Below are 9814 nucleotides of genomic sequence, written 5' to 3' on the forward strand. Positions count from 1 at the left end.
AAAAAACTTAACTATCAAATACATATATGTTGCGTAGTAGGAGTGTCAATTTAGTTTTAATCTACAACCGCTTGATAAATATCAAAGAGAAATTGCTGGAAATGTAGAGAATATTTAGTTTTAACATTTTACATTGAAAATTGATTTATAAACATTAATGGATTTAAAATAAATTTCATACTAATCATTTTGAAACACTTCAAAAAAAATTTGAAATTTTATCTTAAATATTTGTATATTTAAGAAAAAACTTATTTTTTTACTAAATATTGTATAATTAATTCAAATGAAATCATGTTACAATTTGACATAAAATTTCTCCATCACTTCTTTCTTATTGCTACATACTACAATAAATAACATAAATTTTATTAAATTTAAAAATTTAAGAATATTGTGTACATGTACAATTTATGTACATTTATCTTTTCTCTTAATTTTATACTAATTAAATTTAGCATGGTGTCATAGCTAGATCACGCGCTGCCAATCCGAGAGGTGCAATACCATTAGCGATTGAGATAACATCTTTCATACATACCATACTTGATACTACCATAAAAATATACTATTTCTAGTTTGTAATCCTTTTATAATTGTCTTGACGATTATGCCCTTTTGTTAATATTTTATGCACTATTAATTAAAATTCAAAATTTTATCTTGTCCATTCCTTTTAAGATTATAATTCTTGGTTAATGCATTAAAATATTATTTGCATTTTAACATGACCTTATATATAATAAAATTGGTAGTAGTATTAAAAAATTCCATAAACTATACGAAAATAGTTTCAATCATCTGCAAATTATATAAAAATAAATTTCGATCAAGAAATAGTGGGATTACAATATTCTAATATTCTCTTATTAAACGATTCCATAAACTATACGAAAATAGTTTCAAATCATCTACACATTATATAAACTAAATTTAAATAAAGAAAAAGTTGGATTAGCATATTCTGATATTCTCTTAGTGCCATAAAATATTAGATATAATTGCTAGAATATTAGTAAACAAATATGAATATAAATGAAGCCTAGGCCAAATGTCTCAATTGCCACGGCCCTAATTAATACCCAAACACTATTCTATTTTGGATAGAACACTATTCTATTTTGGATAGAATTGGATAAAAAGCTACGTTATGTATGAGACAAGAATTACGAGACACTAGTAATACTAAGAAAATTGTAAATGGACCTTTTCTAATTGTTTAATATCACATGTAAACTGAACTCAAAGTCCGTCTCAGTCTTACTAAAATTATAATTTTAACATTTATGTAATCCATCAATTTATTAAGTTAAACCATTGTTATCTAATTACATAAATTTAAATAATTTCTTTTCTACTAAACAATGAAAAATTTTATCTATGCATCTTTGACACGATGTCCACATTTCTTATCTTATTTTAGATATCTCTTTATATTTCATCTTTCTTGTCAAAACGGGTAGAGTATACTTTACTTCTAATCCTATTTAATAATTTCGAATTTGCAATTTTAATCACACATACTCTCACTAGTTCATCAAAATATTTACACACGCATGCATTAAAATGAAAACGAAATTCTATAATACGGAGTAAGATTTAACTAATGAATTATAGCCTACAAGTTTATCGTCACAATAAACTACAAAATCATACAAGTAAACAAATTCAAACTTGTAAATTGTAATGTCACAATACCTATATTTGTTAAATTGTAAATTTAAACACACATCAAAGCATAAACAAAATTTTATAATTAAATTAAATTCGTATTTTAATCACACGCAACTCTAATTTCGATCTTTATATAATCGCGCAGTTTAGATTCTCCAAATCACACAACACTAATTATATCCCTTCAACACCGGGGATAATGATACGCTACGCCGCCGGTGCACTCTCCGTCCTTGCACTCTCGATCCTGGCCGTTGCTGCTCACGGCCGCCACCATCTCCTCAAGCTGCCGGCCGAAACTCGCCGCTTCTTCAGCGCCGCCGACGACGACTCCGAGGGGACTCGATGGGCCGTCCTGTTCGCTGGATCCAACGGCTACTGGAATTACCGGCATCAGGTGAACGCCATCGAAATTCTGTTACTATTTTTATTAATTTCTATGTTGATTTGTCGATGCTTACTGGAAATCTGCTCCTGCAACTAGTTAGGCGACTGAAATAGTTCTACTTTTTTGTTATTGGAAGCTACTTTTGAAGAGAGCGTAGCTCTCTGGTTCAGTTTTTTTATCACTTGAAGTTATTAAGCTAGTGGTTGTTGCTCTGCTTAATTTCACGGTTTTTAAACTGTTTTTGATTTATATCTTAATTTTATTGAACTAATGTTTACTGAATCATTCTCATTCATAGTAGTAGTAGTAGTATTTTTAGTTTTTACTTTTTACAGTAGATTTGAAAGTTTTCTAAATTGCTAGGTTTGACTTGTGTTTGCTTAAAACTATTGGTTCCCTATATAGTTTATTAAACTTTTTCCATGATTTTATTTCTAAATTGAGCTTTTTTCTACTTCGAAAATCAAATTTATCAGTGACAAACTTTACTTTGGTTTAAGACGAATTATTGAATGAAGTTATGAAAGATATAATTATATTTTAAGTAACAGTTATCTTTTGCGTGCTTCAGTAATGCACAAGGCTGTCAAGGCATATTCATAGCGGGGCCACAAAGATTATTAATCATAACTATAATTTCTTTTTGTCGTGACTCGTGAGAGTGCCGGAACCCCAATTACTAATTTAAGTTGAAATTTCACATTTTCCCTTTTTCTTGATATGCATCTTTATATACCTTGAATTGAAATGGATTGAAGTTGAGATAAATTAGTAATTGCAGGAAAAATTTAAGTATATTGATGCTGATTTGATTAGTACACTTGGCATGAATATGAGGATAATCAATCATAAAGGAAAATATCCAGATATGATAGAACAAAGAAACTGATATTGCAAAAAGGCACATGAAAGCAACCTATATGTTATTTGCTTATATTGGTCCAGCTTGCTATTCATGCCTAGTTTTATGTGTGAACGACCGCGATTTTCATCTGTATCGGTCTATCGGATCAGTGAAGCTGATGCATGTTCCTTCTGTTTTATACTAGGCTGACGTGTGCCACGCGTATCAAATCTTAAAGAAGGGTGGTTTGAAGGATGAAAACATTATTGTTTTCATGTATGATGATATTGCCAATAACAGTGAAAACCCTCGGCCTGGTGTCATCATCAACAACCCGCATGGTGACGACGTTTACCAGGGAGTTCCAAAGGTATGTGTCCATTTTAAGTGTCCTAGTTGCTTGTCAATTGTAGAAAAAGCCATGGTTCCTCACATAGTTAATTGGGGCAGGATTATGTTGGAGACACGGTGAATGCTGAAAACTTTTACGCCGTGATTCTTGGCAACAAAACTGCAGTGAAAGGAGGTAGTGGAAAGGTTGTGGACAGCGGTCCGAACGATCACATCTTCATATATTACACAGATCATGGTGGTCCTGGAATTCTTGGTCAGTAAATTCTTTTGATCTATTGCAAAGAAAAGCCATCCTATGCCGTTTTCTAAGAAAATATGTTCTTGATAGAGGACGACACCTCCCTTCGTAGAGGGCCACTCCTCCTCTGAGGCCTTCACACCAAATCACTGGACTTCAACTATTTATTTGGACACCTTAAACTAAGAACCATAAATCTGTTTATAGACTCTACTAAATACTCCAACTTGAAATAGAACTCTAACAAACTAAAGACTCCCAAATATATTCAAACTTTGAAAAGGCAAACTAACAAACGAAAAGATAAGCATAGCTTGAAAGAAATCTGAAGAATACATGGAGAGAATGTCCTGTATCAGTTTTCTGCAATCGACCAAGTATTAATTGTTTATAGAGTTTGTGTGTTAGACTGATTATTCTTGATGCTGTTTTGTATACTCAGGGACGCCTGCAGGACCATATATATATGCAAATGACCTAAATGATGTCTTGAAACAGAAGCATGCTGCTGGGACATATAAGAGCTTGGTAATTTGGTTACAGGCATTATTTTTTGTGGAATTGTTCATCTCTGAAGCAAAAATATAAAGGAAACCTAAATATCTCCATATTATGCCATAGGTATTTTATTTGGAAGCATGTGAATCAGGAAGCATATTTGAAGGTCTTCTTCCCGAAGGCTTGAACATATATGCAACAACTGCAGCCAATGCGGTAGAGAATAGTTGGGGAACCTACTGCCCAGGAGACAGCCCGAGTCCCCCCCCTGAATATGACACCTGCTTGGGCGACCTCTATAGTATTGCCTGGATGGAAGATAGGTAATGCCACGTATACTTCAAACTTTCAGACTTCATTAGATCATTATTAATATATGGTCTACGTGTATGCGAATAAGAAAATTTCCTGGGATGTGTATGATTTCTCTTTTAAGGGAACTTTGTCTTGATGTCATCAAAAGACTAGCATAGTTTCAAAAGGATGATAATTGGGGTCGTTGTCTAGCTAATTCTGAAGCTATGTTTTCTGGTGTAATGTTGTCTAACCAGTTCTGAAACTATGTTTCTGGTGTTGATACGATCCCACATCGGTTTCACATGAAAGTGTGGAATAGTATATAAGAGGGAGTCTAACCCTTTACCTTTGACCATGGTTTTGGGTTAAGTTAGGGCTTCCTATCTTATATACTTATCAGGTGTATTGTTTTCCTTATCAATATCGACTTTGTGGTGTTTATCAACAGTGACGTGCACAATCTCCGGACTGAAACTTTGAAGCAGCAGTACGAGCTGGTAAGATCTGCCAAAACTAAATTTGTTTTTTGCTTAAATGAGGAATCATACACATTCCAAGTGATATTCAATTTGTGAACAAATATGACCTTTTACTGGATGTTTAGGTCAAGAAGCGAACAGCGAATGACAATGGTGAGTATGGGTCTCACGTCATGCAATATGGCGACGTGAAGCTAAACACGGACTCTCTTTATCTGTATATTGGCACAGATCCTGCCAATGATAATTTCACTTTTGCGGTGGACAATTCTCTGTTGCCATCTTCACAAGCTGTCAACCAGCGCGACGCTGATCTCCTGCATTTCTGGCATAAGGTAAGTGTGCCGAAATCGAGTTTGATCTCTCTGTTTCCTCTGCACTTGTGTGTTTCAACTTATTAGATCAATCGGAATATCGAAAAGATCAAACGAGGATAAAATAAATGTAACACAGCTCACATTTTGGTTCCTACTTGCAGTTTCGCAAGGCTGCTGAAGGTTCTGATCGCAAGGTTGAAGCTCAGATCCAGCTCGCTGAGGCTGTGGCACACCGCGCACATGTTGACAACAGCATCAAACTGATCTGCAAATTCCTCTTCGGGATTGAGAAGAGCCACGAAGTCATGAACTTCATCCAACCTACCGGGAAACCTCTTGTCGAAGACTGGAGCTGCATCAAAACCATGGTAACAACACTTAACACACCCCAGAAACATTCATCGCTTCTTCGTTCCATTCCCAACTCGTTTCATTCAAGAACATGTTTGTTCCTATCTGCAATTACAGGTTAGGACATTTGAGGCGCGCTGTGGGGCGCTATCCCAGTACGGGATGAAGCATATGCGAGCTTTTGCCAACATTTGCAACCAGGGTGTGGAGATTGAGGCGATGACCGAGGCTTCAGCGCAAGCTTGCACCACCTTCCCTTCCAACCCTTGGAGCTCTCTCCATAGGGGCTTCAGCGCTTGATTCGCTGTCGCCTTGCAGCCGGGGTATGTGGAAGCATTGGTGGTGGATTTGAGCTTGTAGATATGAAGATGAGCTTGATGTTATATTTATATATATGTTGAAAATGTTATTGGTGGTCAGGAATATAAAGGCCCTCTTACTATTCTTGTTCATATATCAAATCGGTTAAACTATCTGAAATTTTGGGCATTTCTTGAGTTGCAAACAACTTCAACATAATATATGCATTATTACGTCGTGTAATACTGTATAGAAAATCAGAGAAAATTAAAACGTAGTAGTAGCAGAAGTTAGCCGGCAACTTAGTTATTGAGAAATAAAGCCGATTTTTCAGAGGAAACTAAATTATCAAATAAATTTGCCTCTAGTTTAAAACAATGAAATTCAACATTTGGTTAACTCTTTGTTCAACATTCCCCACATTCATTCTACAGTATTTATATTTTAATTGATCGCTTTCTGTTTTTCTTTTCACATTTAGTTGATGTTTGGTGAAATTGTAGTTTTTGTCATTATGAGTACGTGGTTTACAACTTTAGACCATCCACTACGCTGTCTCTATATCGTCCCTTAAACCGTCTCTTAACTACTATTTGACCACTATTTGAGGGCCCCACTGTCCTTTTTTCCTCCATCCCTTAACTAAGGGACGGAACCTGCAACGCTCCGTCCCTTAACCGTCCCTTATTCCGTCCCTTAATTACTATTCATTCAATTTCATTTTTTATTTTTTTTACAACCCAATTAAATTTAAACAAACACAATTCATTAAAATTAAAACAACATTACAACTTAAACTTAAAAAAAGACATAATTAAAATTCTAAAAAAATAAAAAATGACATAATTTAATCTTCTCCGCCAAAGTTTTCCCAAATGTGCTCAATTAGATTCTCTTGGAGTTGGGTGTGGGCGCTAGAGTCGCGTGTCCTTGCCCGAATAGCCAACCGTTCTTGTATAGACGGATGCGCTCCACTTCGCGGCGGACTACTTGCGGTTGAGCTTCCGGGAGATTCGGGGTCGAACCAATTTCCCGCATCGGGTCCTTCGTCTCGGACAATCATGTTGTGCAAGATTATGCACGTATACATGATGTCGACCATGCTCTCCATGAACCAGGAACGAGCCGGGGCTTTGATGATGTTGAAGCGCGCTTGGAGAAACCCCCAAACGCCCCCTCCACATCCTTGCGTGCAACCTCCTGCTTCTGCGCAAAAAGAGCCTACTTTGGGTTCGCAGGCCTGCCGCACGTCTTCACGAAGGTCGACCACTTCGGGTAGATGCCGTCGGCGAGATAGTACCCCATTTTATACAGCCGGTTGTTGGCGACGAAGTTGATGGCTTGCGCTTTACCATCCAAAACTTCGGTAAAGAGATCGGACTGGTGGAGCACGTTTACGTCGTTGTTCGAGCCAGGGACCCCGAAGTATGCGTTCCAGATCCAAAGCCGGTAGTCGGCAACGGCCTCGAGTACAACGGTTGGGTGGGTGCCTTTGTGGCCGCTCGTGTAGGACCCCCTCCAAGCCACCGAGCAATTCTTCCATTGCCAGTGCATGCAATCAACACTGCCAAGCATCCCGGGGAATCCGTGCACTTGTTCGTGCAGGTTGAGGAGGAACTGACAATCGTCCGTGCTTGGCCTCCGGAGAAATTCGTCACTGAAGGCTGCTCGGATGCCTCTGCAGAAGTTGAGCAAGCACATGCGCCCAGTGGTGTCTCCGATGTGGAGGTATTCGTCGAAAATGTCGGCCGTTTGTCCAGTCGCAAGCTGACGGATGGCTGCAGTACATTTCTGCAGCGTTGTGTGGCTGGGACGGCCGACCGCGTCGAATCCTTCTCGGAAGAACTCTTCCCGGGCAGCCAAAGTATTCGCTATGTGGAGAAATAGCGGTTTACTCATGCGGAAACGGCGCCGGAAGTAGGTATCTCCCCAAATCGGTTTATCGCAGAAGTAGTCACGTACTAACCGTGCGGGGGCTTCCTCCCGGTTCCGATTGATGTACTTCCGGGAGTGTCGTGGGGGTGGCGCGGCTTCCTCCGCCTCTCGTCGTCGATCTTCTTCAAGTGATTGTTCCATTAATTGACGCATTTGCTCAAAAAGATCCATTTGTTTGAGTTGATTTAAGATGGAAATTGGAGTGATAGAGAGGATTTGATAGGAATAGATGTGTGTTTGTGTGTGAAATGAGTATGAAATATGATTATTTATAGAGTAAATAAATAAAATAAAATAAAATAAAGAAAATAAAAAATTAACGGTAACATTACCGTTTGAAAATTTTTTTTATTAAAATTCGATTTTTTTTTAAAATAATGAATTATTGCGTCATCCGTGACGACGCCCACTCGCGGGCCAGCGAGTGGGCGTCACGCATGCATCAGGGGCGCGCCACGTCACCCGGGCGCGTGACGGGCCGACGCGTCCCTTGTCTCGCGGATGCGGGCTACGGGATGGGCTGGGGACAGGCTACGGGACGGGACGAGGGTTGCAACGCGTCCCGCGGTGGAACCGTCTCTCCGGGACGGAACGCGAGCCGCGCGCGGGACGCATAGTGGATGCTCTTAATGGCTTGATAATATAAATCCGCTCAATTCATATATTGTTCCCAAAACTTTTTTGGAATAAAAATTCTTGCTTTAGAATATTTTTTTGTAACTTCTGTAAATAGCATGATATTATTTGAATGAATATATATCAATATTATTACATCTATGTTTGCCGACATATTAAGATTGATATGAACTGACCGAGTTCAGACACGAATTACCAAGTCCAGTAAGTCTAATACTCAATTAGTTGAATATATTCGGAGATTACCAGAGTCTACATGTCTAATAAATTTGATATTTTAATTCAAATTCTAAAATAAGCTTTAGTTTTTTAATCGCAAACTATTAGTTTTGACTATTTTTATGGGCAAAAAGTAGAAATCACTTCTTAGGCCATCCGCAATGGGGCGGACGATGGCACGCCCGATGGCACGCATCGTCCGCGCTCGCCATCGTCCGCCCCATTGCGGGTGCGTGACATAGGCCACGGACGATCGTCGCGCCCTATACTAAGGGCGCGGAGTATAGGGCGTCCGCGCCATCGTCCGCCTCATTGCGGCCTACGTCGTGATCATATGATAACCCCTAAATATCGTAATAACCCTATAACCAAATCTGGACCACACATATTTCTAATCATGCGGTTGAGATTCAAACTTAGATTTACTTCATAAAAAAAAGCGTGGGGTAAAACTGTCATATCTCTCATTTAATTTCTGAATTTTGTCAAATATCACGTAAAATGATAAAATGATAGGTTTATTGCATAGAATGATAGTTTTGAGATTCAAATTTAGATTTACTTCATAAAAAAAGCGCGGGGGTAAAACTGTCATTTCCCTCATTTAATTTCTGAATTTCGCCAAATATCACGTAAAATGATAAAATGATAGGTTATTGCATAGAATGATAGTTTTGCCGGATAGAATGATACTCTGAGTTGATAAAATGATACTTTTAACTGACTGATAAAATGATAAAATGATAGGTTAATTGCATAGAATGATAGTTTTGCCGGATAGAATGATACTCTGAGTTGATAAAATGATACTTTTGACTGACTGATAAAATCATAAAATGATAAAATGATAGGTTTATTGCATAGAATGATAGTTTTTCCGGATAGAATGATACTCTGAGTTGATAAAATGATACTTTTGACCGACTGATAAAATGATAGGTTTATTGCATAGAATGATAGTTTTGCCGGATAGAATGATACTCTGAGTTGATAAAATGATACTTTTAGCTTATAAATGTTAGGTTTACTGCATAAAATGATAGTTTTGCCGGATAGAATGATACTTTCAGCCGATAGAATGATAGTTTTGCCGGGTAGAATGATACTTTCAGCCGATAGAATGATAGGTATTTTTGGTGTATAAAATGACATTTTTGTTTAATAAAATGATACTTTTACCTGATAAAATGATAATCTAAGCGGATAAAATTACAGAAACCTTATAAAAATGATAGTTTTTCCGGATAGAATGATACTCTGAGTTGATAAAATGATACTTTTAGC

At 37.6% G+C, this 9814-nt stretch overlaps 1 pseudogene; it reads left to right on the plus strand.

Annotated features, from left to right (window-relative positions):
* Positions 1–1798: 1798 nt before the first annotated feature.
* LOC121778292 lies at positions 1799–5929 on the plus strand (annotated as a pseudogene).
* Positions 5930–9814: the final 3885 nt, after the last annotated feature.

Source organism: Salvia splendens, chromosome 19 (genome assembly GCF_004379255.2).
Source record: "Salvia splendens isolate huo1 chromosome 19, SspV2, whole genome shotgun sequence".
Taxonomy (NCBI): Eukaryota; Viridiplantae; Streptophyta; class Magnoliopsida; order Lamiales; family Lamiaceae; genus Salvia; species Salvia splendens.